Source organism: Cavia porcellus, unplaced genomic scaffold, assembly GCF_034190915.1.
Source record: "Cavia porcellus strain 051 isolate PalLab524CR breed Dunkin Hartley unplaced genomic scaffold, mCavPor4.1 scaffold_20, whole genome shotgun sequence".
Taxonomy (NCBI): Eukaryota; Metazoa; Chordata; class Mammalia; order Rodentia; family Caviidae; genus Cavia; species Cavia porcellus.
Genome location: NW_026947503.1, coordinates 44,855,170 through 44,873,430, shown reverse-complemented (window position 1 = coordinate 44,873,430; position 18,261 = coordinate 44,855,170). Strand labels below are relative to the sequence as shown.

Here is an 18,261-nt window from a genome sequence, read left to right as displayed (position 1 = left end):
CTTGCATTTGAGGACCAATAATTAATTCTCGCACAAGAATGCACATTAACAAGTCAAGTGTGGCACAAAATGACAGTGCTGGGAGGTTCCAGCAATACTTTATTGAGGACATGGGAAGAAATCTGTCAATCCATTTCATGTTGCCAACAACAATGCCAAGGAGAGAGAACTTGTGAAGAAAAGAAGTTAGTTTTTGCTCATGTTCTGACTCAAGCTTGAGGAGCAGCATCTTGTTATGGTTTTGCTGGCAGAGTTCCAAAATAGCATAGGCAAGAGATAAGGTTCGTGTGTGTGTGTGTGTGTGTGTGTGTGTGTGTGTGTGTGCGCGTGCACGCGCGCGCGCGCGCGCGTGCATGTGTGTCCTATTTCCGTCTCTCTTTCTTCTCCCCTCTTCATTCATGGGAATTTAACCATGGAGACTTCACCCTGATGGTCTTATTTTAATCCTAATCATCTCCTAAAGATCCCACCTCTAAACACAGTATGTGATTTATGATTTTATTCTCTTAATACCTTTCAATGGCTATTAAACTCCAATATGTATTTCAGTGGAGACAAATTATATTCAAACCAGCATCAAAACAAAGAGAAGCAAGCTCAAGGGGGAAGCTTTCTACAAATCTGCTGAAGAATCTATGGGGTGGTCTCTGAAAATGATAGGACTCACCTCATCCCGGCTCCTAGTCTAACTCTGTGGGGTGGGAATCTCCTCAGCGCTGATTGCCCAAGAGCTCACCCCAGGCATTTTGACTCCTTGAAGAACAGTTCCTATAAAACCATGCTCTGCAGGGGGGTGGGGAAGATTCTCTTCTGTGCCTGAGGCCTGCCTTATGGGAACCTGCCACCTCTTTGGATAATTGACTCTAGGGATGATTGTCCCTCTCGAGGGAAAACACAGGTACTTCCAGGGATAAGACCTTTGCCTTGCAGACCACAACAGGATTAATGAATAGCCTGTGCGAGATTGCTCTTCTTATTATATAGAAACAGAGATTGAATGAGACCCCCCACAGTGTGTGTGTGTGTGTGTGTGTGTCCGGGTGTAGAGGCAAGAACACTGACTGGCTCATGAGGCCACATGATTTTGCAGTTCCAGCTCTAGTACTACTTTATAAGAAATGCCTACTTGATGTGATTGAGGAGATTTAAGAAAATTAATCTACCATTGATATCAGTATCTTGAGTCTGAAAGATACTTTATTTCTGAGTTTTCTCTTATAAAACAGTAATATTCACTAAGACCCTTTTTATTGGTTAGCACCTAAGTAAGAACTAGTAGAGTTAAGGCAGAGGAGAGATGTTTATGGACTGTTAGAGGACACTGATGGAAATGTGAGTACCAAGTATTTATTATATTTCATACATTAGAGTTTGTCCAGGACTAGACTTGCCCAGCCTTCTTACAAATAAATACATATCACACATTGCTCAAAATCATGTACTATATTAAGCAGGTCAGTCTCAATATGGCTTGCCTTTTTTGGGGTAGATTTATGTGTGAGAGAGGAATAGATAAGGCAAGATGGGATTAGTGGCAATATCATCATTATTAATATAATTACCACAAAAGAAACTCATTTTCTTTCTTTCTTTTTTTTTTTTTTTTGTCTTTTTCCTTTTTGTCGGTACTGGGGATCCAACTCACGACTGCCTGCTTGCAAGGCAGGCGTGTATGCCGCTGAGCTAAGCCTCCAGCCCTGAAAATCATTTTCTTACTAAGTACTAGTTATTGTGCTAACCCTTACCTATAGGTAAATATTATTACAACCGGTTTGCTTCCAGATATGGAAATTGAAGTCTTTAACTGTAAAGGTGAAGGTTTTTATTTATAGGTGCTGGTGTCAGAGCTAAAATTTGAACACAGCAGGCCTGTTTGATACTAAATCACAGTACTATTGTTCAGGTCTAAAGTGTCTCTGCAAAGTCTCATATGTTCTGAGATGGGGATTCTGAAAGGGGATTGGGCCGGAGAGGCACTGTACTCATCAGTGAACTTATCCATTGATGAATTTGCAACCGAATGTGCTGTTAGGAGGTTGAGCCTGATTAGAGGTAGTAAATCACTGGAGATGTGATCTGGCGGGAGGGTGGATACTTATCCCTGGTTCCTCTTTATCTTTCTGTTTCCTGTATGCTCTGAGAAGAGTTGCTTTCTTCCACCATACTCTTCTACCATTCTGTTTCTGCCATGGTGCCAGTTTACTACAGACTGAACACACTGAAATCGTGAGCCAAAATAAATCTTTAAGTTGTAGGTACTGGACATTTGTCTCAGCAACAGGAAAGTGACTGGTACACATTGATTTTATTTTTATTTAGTTTTCTCAGGAGACATTTCAACCACACAGAAAATTTTAGAGACTAGCACAACATATATCCAGGTACTTGCCAACCAATTTCATTCAATCTTAATATTTTGCAGCACTTATACTATATTTAGGTTCTTAAAAAGTTGAAATATTTATCTTTTTAAATTTTATGTGTACACATTCTTTGTGGAGTCTGAATATTAATTCTGTGGCTTATAATTTTATTTGTGATTACATTTCATAAGTAGAACTTTTTACTTACATTTAATCAAACATTTGTGATTGAGATTTTGGTTTCTAGGAGCTTTTTTGTAGTTACTGATTTGTATGTTCTGTTCTTTTTGTTTTCACATTGTTCGCATTATTTCACATTATTTATTTAGTAATTTAATCATTTCTTCATTGGTCAAATAATATTTAATGCATGCAAGTAGTTTTTAAAACAAATTGAAATACAAATTGTGTATATTTGTGGTGTACTACTGATGATTTAAAATGTTATACACTGTGTAATGGCTAGATAGAGCTGGTCAACCTGTCCTGTGGTATGGTATTCTCTGCTATTACTGTGCCAATATCATGCTATTGCTTTATTATTAATACTCCTCTTCATGTTATGCTTTAATTTTATCTTTAGATAGTCTTGACTTTGTAATTTCTCAATGCATTTTAGGATCATCTTTTCTAGCTCCAAAAATCCGGGTAAAAATTTGAAATGTAATTATATTGAATCTATAAATATTAATTTGGTATTTAAAATATATCATTTGCAATCAACTTTTCTCAACCATGAAAATGGTGTATATTTTCATTTATTTAAATTTTATGAATCTTAGTCACATTTAAACATATTTTTATACAAATCTTACCTAGATTTTTAAATTTTTTCCTTTAAACTCGTTATTATAAATGAGATCCTTTTCTTCCCATATTATTTCTGCAAATTGATGTCTAGAAACACTATGTGTTTTTAAAAGATTATCTTCTGTTCATAAGGCTTATACATTAATGCTCTATTAGTTTATCATTTGTTGTTCTTATTGATAGGTACATTTTCCACATGTATAAATATATTACTACAAATAAGACCAATTTTCTACCTTTGCAATTTTTATATCATGATATATCTTATTTTTATTGGAGCATCCTTATATTCCCTTGATAAAAGTATTCAGTTGCATTTCAAAAATGTGGTCCTAGTACTTATTTGTGTGTGTGTGTATTTATATACACATATATTTCTATTTTAAAAATAAAAAAGAATAAAAACTGATACACAAAAACAAAATGAGATTAACAATGGTTAATATATTGTATATTGTTATCTTCAAGCTTAGATTACAAGATATAGGCATGAAAAAGTGATCAAATAATGAAAGCACAATCCATTCTTTTAGATGAAATGATAGAGATTAGTAGTATAATTATCCATCTTGTATATTTATTATATATGTCTATTATGTATTATATTTTCCCTTTTTTCTTTTCTCTTTTCTCCCATTACAGATGTTCTTTCCTTTTGAACAGCTTCTTCCCCTTTCATTCATAATATTTATTGCATATTTTGGATCTTACTTGTTTTAAACCAGGGAGACAATATGATATTTTGAGTCAGACTCACAAACATGTGAGTCTGACTTATTTCACTTATGAGTATGCTCTCTAGTTGTATCCATTTACCTATAAGTCCTCAACTTTATCCTTATTTATAGCTGAGTAATATCCCATTGTATAAAAATACATTTTTTAACGTATTCTGTGGTCGCTTGGCATTTAGATGGTGTCCAAGATTCAGCAATTACAGTTCGTGCTTCTATAAACATGGGTGTACAGGTATCACTGTGGCATGATGTTTTAAATTCTTCGGTGAGAATACCGAGAAGGGGAATAGCTGTATTGAATGGGATCTCAAATCCTAGTACTTTGAGAAATCTCCACAATGATTTCCACAGTGGTTGTACCAGTTTGCACTCCAACCAACAGTGGAGAAGGGTTCCTTTTTCCCCATAACCCTGCGAACATTTATCATTGGTTGATTTCTTGTCTGAAGACAGCCGTTCTTTCTGGAGCAGGATGAAATCTCAATGTTGTTTTAATTTGAATGACCAGTGATGTTGAACATTTCTTCATATATTTTAATTTGCCATTTGTATTTCTTTGTCTGAAAAGTGTGTGTTCATCTCAGATGCTCATTTTTGGATAGTTTTTGGATTTGGGGAAGCCTGACGTTTCTCAATTCTTTATATGTTCTGGATATAAGTTCTTTGTCTGAGGGATGGTGGGATAAAATTTTTTGCCATTATATAGGTTTTCTTTTTACTTTGTTGGCAATTTCTTTTGATGTGAAAAAACCTTTTTAATAGGATGAGATCCCAGTTGTTGATTCTTTGAAGTATTTCCTGTGCAGTTTGCATTTTGCTCACAGACTCTTTGCCTATCCCTATGTCTTCAAGATTTCTATCTACCTTGTCTTCCAGTGATTTAATGTTCCTGTTTTAATATTTAGATCTTTGATCTATTTTGACTTTAGCTTAGTGCATGGTGATAGACATGGATCTAGTTTTAGTGTTTGTCATATGGAAAGCCTATTTTTCCAGCACTACTTACTAAAGAGGCTATCTTTCTTTCAGTGAACATATTTAGCCCCTTTATCAAAGATAAGGTGGCTGAGTGTCTTTGTAGTTGTGTCTGCATCTTTTAACCTGTTCCCCTGGTCCTCAGTTCTGTTTTTTGCCAGTACCATTATATTGGCAGCTTTGAAATAAAATTTCAAGTCAGGGATTGTGATGCCTTCTGTCTTACCTTTGTTGCCCAGGATTAACTTTGTTATTCTAGGTCTCTTATTTTTCCAAATGAATTTTAGGAATGTTTACTCTAGATATATGAGGTGTGCTAATGGTATTTTGATTGGAATTGAATTAAATCTGTAAACAGTTTTGGGAGTATGGCTATTTTCAAAATGTTGGTTATTTCTAATCAAGAGTAAGGGATACCTTTCCATTTTCTAATATCCTCTTCAATCTCTTTTTTCAGAATACTATAGTTTTCTATATATAGATCTTTTACAACCTTTGTTCAACTGATTCCTAACTATTTCATTTTTTTGGATGCTGTTGTGAAAGAAGTTATTTCCATAATTTTTCTTTCAGTGAGTTTGTTGTTTATATACAAGAATGCTATTGATTTTTGAGTGTTGACTTTGTATCCAACTACACTGATGAATTTGCTTATTGATTCTAGTAGTCTTTTGGTGGAATTTTTGGAGCTTTAAACATAGAGTATCATATCATCTGCAAATAATAATAATTTAACTTCTTCCTTTCCTATCTTTATTCCTTTTATTTTTCTCTCGTCTAATTGCTCTGGCTAATGATTCCAGAACTACACTGAGTAGGAGTGGTGATAGTGGACATCCTTATCTTGTTCCAGATTTTAAGGTGAAAGCTTTCAGTTTTTCTTCATTTAGTGTGACATTGGCTTGGATTTTTATAGATGGCTTTTATTAGTTTGAGGTAGAGATCATCTATTCCAATTTTCTCTAGGGATTTTTTTTATTATGAATGAATGTTGGACTTTATCAATAGCTTTTTCTGCATCCTTTGAGAGGATCATGTGATTTTTCTTTATCTCTGTATTACATTTATTGATTTGCATATGTTGAACCATTACTGCATTCCTGTGATGAATCCCACTTGGTCATAATCTTCTTGATGACTTCTGGCATTCTATTTGCTAGCATGTTATTGAGAATTTTTGTATTTATGTTTGTTAGAGAAATTGGCCTGTAGTTCTTTCTGGCTGAGTCTTCCTCTTGTTTAGACATCAGATTAATACTTGCCTCCAAGAATGAGTTAGAGAGAATGCTTCTTTTTCAATTTCATTAAAAAGTTTGAGGAATATTGGCATTAAATGTTCTCTAAATTTCTTGTAGAATTCAGCTGTGAATCCATCAGGACCTGGGCTTTTCTTTGTTGAAAAGTTTTCAATTATGATTTCAATTTCAGTAACTGATATTGAGTTATTCAAAATTTTTATATCTTCTTGATTCAGCTCTGGCAATTCATACATTTATAGGAATCTGTCCATTTTTTCTGCCTTTTTCAGCCTATGTGAGTAAAGATTTGCAAAGTAAGTACTGATGATTTCTTAAATTTCCTCAGGATCTGTAGTAATTTCATCTTTTTCTTTCCTCATTGCATGAATTTTTTTCTTTCCTTTTCTTGATAAGATAGGCTAGTGGTTTATCATTTTTATCTCTCTCTTTCTTTCTTTCTTTTGTTACTGGTAATCAAAGTCAGGACCTTGTGCTTGTCAGGCAGGCACTTATGCCACTGAACTAAATCCCTGGCCCCTTGTATTGTTCCCCTATTCTCAACTGAGTTAATTTCTGCTCTGATTTTTATAATTTCCTCCCTTCTGTAAGCTTGGGTCTTGACTTGCTCTTCTTTTTCAAGGAGCTTGAGGTGCAGCATTAGGTTGTTTGTGCTCATTTTGTTTTCCTGATGTGAGAATTCATTGCTATATATTTCCCTCTTAGGAAAACTTCTATATTTTACCTAGGACCTTTTCAATATCTGTACAAGCATGGTCCCAGTGTTCTTGCTTGTATTATCCTTTGTCATATTTTGGTATCAATAAGACAGGATGAGAACTTCTCGCTATTTTTTATATCTCTCAAATGTTTTGAACAAGATACAAATTATTCATTTCTTACAGATTTTCTAGGTTACCTTTAAAACCATCTGCATCTGGTGTGTTATTGTTTGTTTATGGGTGGAGAGGTGAGGAGATTTTGGTAACTGATTCAATTCTTGAATCGTTCATCATTTAATCAAGCTTTCTATTTCATCTTGGGTCAACTTTGGTATTTCAAGTTTTCTAAAAAGGTTTCTATTTCATATATATTTTACGGTTGTTTTCAGCTGGTTATATAAGTTTTGAGGCTCATGTTCTGTACCTCATATCTGGTCATGGATTCTGACCTCACTCTCTAGCCGCCAGTCTGTGATTTTCATTTTTTCTCTTTAATTTTTCTGTCTAATATCTTCATGGAGCTTTTGCTCCAGAAGCAATCTACTATTTTCCTCTGACATCCTTTCCCTCAGATGAATTCTTTGCTCCAGTCCTGAATCCACACAGGTATTGAACTGCTTTTCTGTTTCATTTGGGCTCCTCAAGTCTCTGTTTACCTGTGAAAGCTAAATTCCAGTGTGACTGCTTCCAGCTTTGGGAGCTAGGTGACGTGTGACTCCACTTAGCCCTTTGATTTTTTCTGTTTTTTCTCTAACTCATACAAATTGACATATTGCTTTTGACATTATCTATGTGGGGTTTTTTGCTTTAAAATTTCAACTAATAATAGCAGAGAAGATAGTTAGAAAATTCATGAAACCATCTTGTTGGAAATTTCTCAGCAGTCTGCTTGGTTGTTTTTTATCATTTTACTAACAGATTATATTTAATTGCCCATTTAAAAACAGCTTAAATTATTTTTGTTGGTAAGTTTGTGTGGATGAAATATACATACATACAAACATGCCAAAGGGGCCTGAACACTAGATAAAGCACATAATGTAGTGTTTATTCACACATGGTGTAGTATAATTAATAAACACATAAATTTTAGAGTTGGGCTCATCTTTGGTTTCTGACACACTGCTGTCACTGTCTGTATATGGCCCTCTTTTCCTTGTATATTGGTGCTTATGACATCGTAAGAGAAGTTGTTTTTCAGAGGAGCCAGACACTATTATAATCTGCCCACACTTGTATGAGTTTTTCTAACTCATCATTTGGATGAGTTCCCAAAGAAAGTTAGTCACTTTTTGAATCTCATTCGCATCTGCTTTAAAGCCTAGGTTTACTGTACATGTGTATTTCTAAAACTATATCACTTGTTTGGTTATTTTTAACATTTTAGAAGAGAAACTCATATTACTTGTTGTCTCCTGAAACTGATTTTTTCCACACTACTGTAGTGCTCAGAGTCAGCCATATACTTGTGTGGTAAGCTGTAGCTCATTAATTCTGAGTGTCTTCCAACATTTTATTGTGGAATACACTAGAATTTACTTACCCATTTGGAATATTTCCAGATTTTTGTTTCCAAGAATAGTGCTGAATATGTTTGTAATTCCTTCCTGGTGCATATATATAGGAATTTTTTCCCATACATTCTCACAAGTAGAATATAGGAGTTGTGGGGTATATGGTTACTTGACTTTATAAGATAATGCCAACTTCTTTTCTAACAAAGTTTTGCATCAGTTTCCTTGCCTACTGGCAGTCTTACATATCTGTATCATCTCTGTCACTTCATGATATTATCTCCCTTAATTCTGTCAATCAAGTAGTTATCAAGAACATCACATTGTGCATAGCCCTTATATTTACTCAACTGTTAATTGGTCATATGAGTTTCCTGGGAAATGATTGTTCATGTCTTCCTTTCTCTTTCTTTCCATCATTCTGTTTGATCCTTAGGGATGTAGAGTAGTTCTTTACATGATTTTATGTTAGTCTTTTTTGGAGGGGTTTATACAAGTGAACTACTTCTCACCCAAAATGCTTAAGAACAGAAATGTTTTGGATTTTGGATATTTTTGGATTTTGGAATACTTGAATTTTGAGCATTGGACTCAAGTTTAAATGCAAAATTTATCCATGTTTTATATACATCTTATGAAAATAACTTTAAAATAATTTCATATATTTTAATTTTTATACAAAGTCTCATGATGTATAATTTTCCACCTGTGGTGTCATATTCATGCTCAAAAAGTTTCAGATTTTGGAGTGTTTTAGATTTCAGATATTAGGGTTGTTCAACCTATTTATTCTATATACATATTTTTCCAATTTGTTATTTATTTTTTCTCTTGGATCCTTCATTTACTATCCTTTTTCATCTAAAGCTATCAAATTTCTCCAAAACAAAACTGATTCTTAAATAGTCCTGTTTTAAATCACTTTATCTTCAATCTGATTTCTATGATCTTAAGTAATTTTATGTTGCACATACAGTAGAGGAGTATTTTTAAGTATTTCTTTGCACTTCAGTTGCACGATTCCAAGTCCTTCAGTGGTGACTTGTGAGTAGAAGAATATATCTGGACAGAGCAGCCAGTGTCCTTCAGTTACCACCTGTCTACGCCCATCACTTCATGCGCAGTCATAGAAAGTTCAGGATTATATCTTACAGAACTCTTCTGAAATACAAGTCCCCAGGAAGCCTTCATTTTTTGCCAAATAGTAAAACTCACTTCTGGATAATCACAAAGATAGGCTTCGGTGTTGTAATGCTTTCTCTGTGTGCTGCTTTGCAATCAGAGTTTGCACCACTCAATGGATCCATCACTGAGCAGCACATTACAGCAAATACGTATCCGTTTGCCTCTATTATTGTCATAATCAAAAGGCGGGGCTACAGTGAAATATTTGCTTCATGCATGCATATCTGTTATCTGAAGGGCCCTTTCACCTAAATGGTATGCTTTCTGTAATGTCTTTGGCTAATGAATGGGTCTGTGAGGGCCTCAGAGCAGTGCAATGTGGGAAGAATGCTATAATTTCTTTTTAACATGCAGGAATTCTGAATACAAGAAAATGCATGCCAAATTTTATTGCTTCTAAATCTGAATAATTGTATTTCTGGGCTGTGCATCTGGGTAGATAATAAAGCCACAAAACAATTTAATGAAACATATAAAAAATAAAATGACATTACTAAATATTATAATATGAAGAAACTATTTTTTGCATATTGTCACCTAATCTTTCAACCATATAGCAACAAATAATGCAACCATAATTGAAAGTTTTATTATCCATCTGAGTAAATTGAGCTCAAATTTACCTTGTTCTCGTTAGTTGGTGGGCAAGCCTATTGGGGTTACTGACAGGATTTCATTTTCATGGTGGATTATTTTTTCCTCCTTTTCTGTGGAATCTAAAGTGGTCAATAAATAGCCCTGTTGCTTAATCGATTCTGAATCCAGCTCTTCAGAAAGCCACTCCTTGGGAGCCCTGTGACCCGTGCTGGAAGCCAGCCCTTGTCTGCTGAATTTCAGAATCTGGCTGCACACATTATGGGTCTTCCTGGTCCTAAAGCTCCACAAACGCACCAAGCAGCCCAATATCTTTACTCCCTGGCACCTGTCTTGTTTCCCCATTCTATTCAGGTCTCCAGAAGGAAATATTTTTAGTTGCTATGAGAGGAATTGGACTGGATTTCTGGAGTGGCAAATGGGAATACATTGAATGCTAATAGATTGCCGAAATGATACATCATTCACAAAAGGTCTTCAGACTGCCTCTGTGATCTGTGAAGTGGTGGCAGCTACACTAAAGGAATAATACCACTTATACCCTTATTGCTGGAATGGAGGCTGGTGTATTCTCAGGTCTGGCTGTGAGGTTTGGGGAATGTCACACACTGGGAAAAGACAGCATATATTCCTGAAGAATTTGAAGGACTGTAGTAACAGCTCCACTGATTTCAATAGTAATGTTAAATCAGGCTTATTAAAAACTTCTCAGTCTTTTCCTGGAAGCTGGACTGGGAAAATATGTCTACCTTGCTGCTTCTGTGTTTCCAAAGGTATACAGTAAGTTTTGAGATTGCTCAGTTCTGAGATAGATGGCCTGAATGTGTCAGTGAAGATACATCTTTGTCAGATAAATTTGGGGAACCCACAGCACACTTAGGAAACCTGGGTGCCAGAAATCACACACTTCTTTCTTACTGCTAAGAGTCTTTCTTTTATGTATCTGCATCAGGGAGAGTGAGAAGGAGGATCTTGCATCATCAGCAAATGGTCCTTACAGAACCCTCTACACTGAGTCAGTACAGCTGTGGAATAGAGTTCAAGCTCTCTCCTGATAGAGTCCTTTTAGTTTTCTCCAGGAAGATCAGTGTCCTTTCATGCCATTTGGCCTTGGTCAGGACCACTGTAGTCCATCAGGTATGTTTCAGTAATTTCATGCTTCAACAAGAAGTGGTTGTAGATTTCTGTCTCTTTCCTTTCAAGGTCTTGAGGTGGTATGCACGTGTACCCAAATTCTTAGCATAGATTTCCACCTTCAAATGTAAGAGGGTAGGTGGGGGAGGAGTCCCAAATCCATCAGCCTCACTGCCGGTAAAGTATCACAGACCAGCCCAAAGTTTCCTTTGCAAATTTTCTCTCCCCACCTAGAGCAAATCTCCAGGTGCTTCAGCAAATATGTCTCCTTTGTAGCTTTGTAGTATGTTTTGAAATGAAAAGTATAAGGCTAAGTTTATTCTTTATCAAGATTCTTGTTCCTATTGAGGGTTCCCTGAGATTCTATATGAAATTTATTCTAGTTTGATACGAGAATTTTATTGAGATATTTTGATATGAAGTGTGAAGACACTTTGGGTAGTGTTTGACACCTTCAAAATACTGAGGGTTTCAATTTATGGATATGGGATTATTTTTATTTGTCTTCTTTAATTTCTTTCAGTGATACTTTGTAGTTTCCAGTGTTCAAGTCTTTTTCCTCCTTTGTTAAATTTATTACTAAGATTTCAAGAAACTGAGAATCAAATCTAGGGAGTGTTGAACTATATCACCAGATCTATCTATCTATCTATCTATCTTTCTATCATCTATCTATCTGTCTATCTATCTATCATTTAGGACAGGTTATCTGTAAGTCACTAAGTTGCCCAGGCCTGCTCAAATTTGTGGTCCTCCAGCCTTAGCCGTTTGGGTGGCTGGAATTATAGACATATACCACTGTGCCTAGCTTATCATTAAGTTTTAGAAGTTATCTTTTGTGTGTATTTCTGTAAATGGAACTATTGTCTTATTTGCTATCTCTAATAGTTTTTTTTATTAGTGGATTTCTCTAGGGCTTTTGACATAAGAACATTTTAAAGACATTTTAGCAAATATTCAACAAATCCTCTTTAATTTGTTCAGAGGTTTTCTTATCCTCTCATCCCAACTGACTTTCCTTGTAGCATCTACTTCTGCCCTCAGTGGAGTGCTCTTTGTGTGTAATCAGGCTACTTCTCTGATGAATCAATTGCAGTGGCTCCAGGTCCTGACTGGTAACCTCAGGGAAATGTCCCAGTTCTTTAGTGGGGTTTAGAAGGTCCTGGTAGCTGGCCCTGGTACTGGAAACTTTGGCATATCCCTGATCTTTGAATATTCTCTCTGCCTCAGGCCCTTTGTACTGTTCCCCTGCCCAACTGTCTGTTTTCTCCCCACCTGTATGTCCGGGTTGCTGTGTCAGAAAGCTTTTTTGGCCTGGCAGTTAGGAAACCACAGTACATGGCCTTATAGGCTCTATGTTTATCCTAAAGAGAGCAGCATGGGCTAGAAATCAGGGGGACTTCAGAAGGGACAGATCTCTCAGATTATTAAAAATAAGAATAATTATAACTGCTTTATGTAGCCCACACAGTCATACCAAATTGCATGAAAATAATGTTTATTGAGAATCTACTACATTGTTAGTCCTGTGAGTATCCCTTAATGGAGACTGGAAAAGTGAGGCACAATTAGCCTGGAAATTGATTAAGGTAAAAGCAAAGTACTCTTTGCATTATACAGTATATAACACACACAAAACAGATAATATCCGGAGAACGCAATGAATAAAGGGAGAAGGGGTTAAGAGAACAAATGGAAGTGCAAGTGACATGTCTGTGCCAATGCTGTGTCATGCAGTGGCTCTAGTGAAAGCTGCACAGTGCTTAGGGCTGGTACCCTAACCACAGAAGACTCGAGAACTCTGCCCTTCACACCAGTGTCTTTCCAAAGATGGAGCTTTCTGGGAATAAAAGGTAACCCTTTTCATTATGCTAAACCAGTCTGTCTGACATCACATGGAGTTAGAGACAGAGCCTCAGGAAGGAAGACGCATTCTCTGCTATGATTATAAACTGTTATTGTTGGCTAGGCATGGTGCTCATTCTCTGAATGGCTGTCTTGCTTCTTCCTATCACCCTGGAAGGGGCCAGACTACCCAACAGTGAATAACTAAAGAGTTTGAAGTTGTAGACTTGATCCCTTTCACAGTAATGTACTTCTGGAAAGAGTTACATTGACTGTGTAAAACATTGTAAGGATAGTTAGGGACTTAATAGCCAGTTTGAGGCTGAAGGCAACTTTCTAGAGATTTTGTTTGAAACTGGAGAAAATAGCTAAAATTATGTTGAAACCTTGTATCTCTTTATCATTAATATTTTAAAAATCAGAAAGCATCTTTGGCTCCCCTGCTGTGTTCAGCATGCTCTGTTTCAGTGCTTTGAGAAGAAGGTGTGAGCCGGGCTACAGCTTAGCTTTGTAGATCTAATGGTGGATATGTTTTTCCACAAGATTTTAGGCTTCTGAGATTGCTGGAGCTTTTGACTGTTTTGTTCATGGTTGTGAAGGTTAAGCTTAATTGCTAACTCGTTTGGCTCAGGAGCTGCCTAGGAAATTAATAAAGCATGCTTCCGGGTGTGTCTAGGTGGGTTGTGGAGACTTGACCTTGGGTTCTACATCTGGTCTCTGGTTGCAGGTGCTTTTTTTTTTCACTCTGTTTCCTAACTATGAACTGAACAGCTTTGATTTGCCATGCCCCCTTCCATCATGATGTTCTTGGATCCAGCTGATCATGTACTGAGCCCTCTGAAATTATGAACCAGATAAATCTCTTTTTAAATTTTTAAATTTTATTTTGAAGCAAATAAAGAAAAAACAGCTTGTTCTCCACTGTTTTGTCCGGCTTTATAATATCTAATGAGATGGACAATTCCTTTTAAGGAAACAAGAGACAATGTTGATAACCATTGTTGATGACCTTGTACTCTGTTCTACATCATGTGCTATGTCTATCCTTGGTTTGGACTTACAGCTTTGTTTTGCCATATTTGACTTTATTCTCTCCCCCCCAAGAGAGTAATGAGAACTGAGGAGTAATAAAATCCAAAATGTATAAATTTTGTTATAAAAAAGAGAGGGAGGGGAAAAAAAAAGAGCTCTAACGGATATAACAACAAGTGTGTTTAGGGATGTTAAATAGCTGACTATATTAATGTTTTTGGATCATTGAACACAGCTGTTTGCAGTCTCTCCGTTTGAATGTCTACTTTGTATTCTTTGATACTGTGATTTGAGCAACTATTTCCAAGATGATATTATGTAATCTATTAACAGGTGATTTCTTACTGTTATGTTTTTTTTTTGTAGTTATGTATTATGTGTAACCTTACACTGCTTTGTTCTGTTTTGTGTTTTTCTCTTTTTCCTCTTAAATAAAAAAAAAAAAAAAAAAAAAAAAAAAGAAGCAAACAAACCTAGAAAATATCAACAAAAACAAAATGACAACAGCAAAAGAAAAAATAACAGCTATATGGTTTTCTAAACAAGATGACAGGAATTTAACAATGGTTGTGATACTGCACATTGTTATCTTCAAAATACTCGCTCAGATTACTAGACACAGGAATAAAACAAAACAATAAAATGGAACAAAACATTGAATTTCAAAAAAAAAAAAAAAAAAGACAGGAGGAAATCCCCCACAGTTGCCATAACCCACGCTGCCATCCTTCAAGTAGACGCCCAGACCTCCAGCCCCAGGCCTGCAAAGTCAGTCAAACAATATAAGCATTTAGTTATTCCTTTCATCTCAGTTGCTTTCATCTCACCCAAGTCCTCCAAATCAGCCAGTCACTTACCGTGTGTGTGTGTGTGTGTGTGTGTGTGTGTGTGTGTGTGTGTGGCTGCTCTACTGGTTTCCCAGGCTATGTACCACCGGGCTCACAGGAAGGCATGGTTCTGCCTCTTGCTGAGATTCTTGTTGATTTCTGTGGCAGAGCCTGGTTCACGGAAAGTGTGGTTCTGTTTTCCTGCTGGATCTCTTCCCCATCCCCATGGTGGAGCCTGCACCATGGGAAGGTATGATTCTGCTTTTTGCTGAGGTTCTTGCTGATTCCCATGGCAGAGCTTGGTTCATGGGAAGTTGTGGTCTATACCCTGTTTTAAACTTGTGGGTGTCAGGGTATGTTTTCCCAGCAACCAGAAAGTTGACTAATAAAATAGCTGTATCCATCAGATTAAGAAGAGTACCCTGTCCTATACACAGTCAAACTTAAAATTTGTTGAATGATTCAAGCAATTAATAATTGCTCATTCATAAGAGACAGTCAAAAATGGCAAAATAGCATGTAACCTAACTCCAGTATACATTGCCTGGACTTTAAGATCCAAGATTGTTCAAACAAAGTGATGGGTATTGGCTGCCATTATTGGACAAAGGACTACTGTTTGCCTTTTACTGTGGCTGAGTGTTTGTATCATTTTCAAATTCACATGTGGAAATCTTTACCCCTGGGATGATGGTATTAAGAAGATGGTATTTTGTGAGCTGATGAGTTCATGAGGATGGAGCCTTCATGAATGGGATTCCTGCCCATATAAAAGCAATCCTAGAGAGCTCTCTTGGTTCTCCTGTCATTTGAAAGTACAGGGGGAGGACAACTATCTATAAGTCAGGAAGTGGGTCTTCACCAGACTTGGAATCTGCTGGTACTTTGATCTTAAAAGTCCTAGTCTTAGAAATGTGAAAAATAAATTCTTGTTTATCACCCATGAGCCTATCTGTTTTATTATAGCAGCTGAATCAACTATGACACCATTCCTAGAGACAGACCCGGAGTTGATCAAGTATGGCCAAAGGCATGGAGTAGGAAAGACAATTTGGGGTGTGGGGGAGGCTTGAGCAAAGCAGTATATGGGAGGATGCTGAGTGTAAATGAGCAAATGGAGGCTTTATGCAGGAGGAGATTTGTCTAAGATATGCCTCTCACGAGTATGTGAATTTAATCAATCTAGCTTTGGATCTCAGTTCATGTGGCTTGAATACACATAGATAAATAGAAGGAAAGGGGTTATGAGGCACTGTGTCCATGCTGGGGGCACGTGTGCAGGATGGTAAAATCCTTTTAATATCCTCTGACTTTCACATATTCCCTATCTGTGGGAGTCTTCCTGTTGTGTCCCTTTCTCCACTCAGGAAGTGGGGGCAATATCTACCTAGCCATTTCTGAGCAGATGAGCATCAGTGTGAGAAGCACTTTAGAATTCTTATGTGAAGAGTTGTGTACAAAGACAGAGCATTTTTGTACCAGCAAGTGGTGAAAAATAAGGAGCATCTCAAAGAATATTATCATACAACTTGATTTTTGCATAGAGAATTCAGACAAACTGCCTTTGCAGACTTAAATAATCCCAGGATGAAAGGTACTGCATAAATGCAAAGTATTATTATTATTATCATCCAGTGGTAGAAAAGAAGGGCATTTCAAAGAATGTTTCAGTACAATACAATTTTATTTTGCATAGAGAGTTCAAGGGAGAAAGCTTTATTTTATAGACTTAAATAATATCGTTATGGAGCTACAGTAAAATAAATAATACAGATATGGTATTAAAATAAATAATACAGTTAGGAGACTTAAATAAATAATGCTAGAAAGAGAAGAGAAATTAAGAGTCCTGGGAGCAGGCAGGGGGAGATGCAAGTTTGAATTATAAGTGATAGAGAAATGAGGCCCAAAGAATCCTAAAATATTCAAGAGACAGATCTACTGACCAAAACAAAAAAGGTGGGATCACAAGACAGTTAACAATTAGGAGGTTAATATGTTTCTATTTTTAGTCACCTGTTTTCCTCATTGTTTCAATGACTCTGAAAGCACTACAAATTGTTTAAGATGAAAAGTTAAAGTTAATAAAACTCACTATTGTGCACCAATTAAGTTTAAAAAGTCTCCTTTCTCCTCTACTAACCTTTATCCCTTAATCTGTCCCCATTTCATTACCCAGGTATGAAAAAATGACCTACTTTTCTATAAATGCTTAACACTCCCTTTTTTTGGTTTATCATTATATTTGCTAATTTTATTATGTATTTGGTTTGGTTTAGTCTTGTCTGCTAACCTCTGAGTGTCAAGAAGGTAGAGAACACATATATCATTGTAATGTCATTGCTTTATCAAGTTTGCACCTCTTATTATGGAATATGTATTTATTGGGTAAATTTTACAAAGATACACTATGTAAGAGAAACTTCAGCCTCCAAATAGGGATAGTGCTTACAGTCTAAAAAATGACAAGACTCTCTTGGCAAATAAATGAATTTACTAGTGGTTTCTTACAGAGGATGATTGGCACGTTGTAGCGTTATCAAAGTTGCCAACTCCCCTTTGCCAAAATACTATTTAAAATTTTGTTTTAAAAAGGAAAAAGAATAAAAATAATGATACAGAATTTCAAAACAAGATAATATAAGATTAACAATGGTTAATATATCATGTATTGTCATCTTCAAAGTAACTGAGCACCCCTTTTAGAAAACCTATCCTATTCTTCACCTCAGTTTTCCTTATTGGTGGACATGGACCTTGTCTGAATTTCATGGTTCTGATATTTCTTTCAATCTAGACTCTCATCTATGGGCAAGATTAAAACAGGTCATTCAGAATACACAAATCTCTTCATCAGCTATAAAATTGAGCTGGGTGACTGTTTAGACCAAAAAGTCTGGGAATGATCCAGGTGTTCTTGCGAGGGGACAAGTGAGGAAGCTGCCATTTGCATGGTGGCTGTGAGCTGCACATGAGGACCAGAGGAATTGGGCTCCTGAAGGTGGGAAGAGATGCAGGCAGTGGTAAGAGGACCAGGCAAACAGGTTTGAAGCCCAGATGAGACTTTGTTTCCAAACAGTCTCCATTCTGAGTCTTCCAGGTTTATGGGGCAATGGACAGGCTATGAGGTAAAGAGACTGGGACGTTTTAGGCTCTTCCTTGGAGAAAAGAGATTCCTGAGGCTCTTGTTTTGATGTTAGGGCATATTTGTCTTGATAGAAGGGAGGCATGCCTGCTTTTCTTGATGGAGTCCTTTAGAAAATGTTCTCCAAAGCCTCATGTGCTCAT

At 36.4% G+C, this 18,261-nt stretch overlaps 1 long non-coding RNA gene across 2 annotated transcripts in view; it reads left to right on the top strand.

The window, feature by feature from the left end:
- Positions 1–18,261, top strand: part of LOC111758061 (uncharacterized) — a 338,911-nt gene that overhangs the window by 21,986 nt on the left and 298,664 nt on the right. The window lies entirely within an intron of this gene.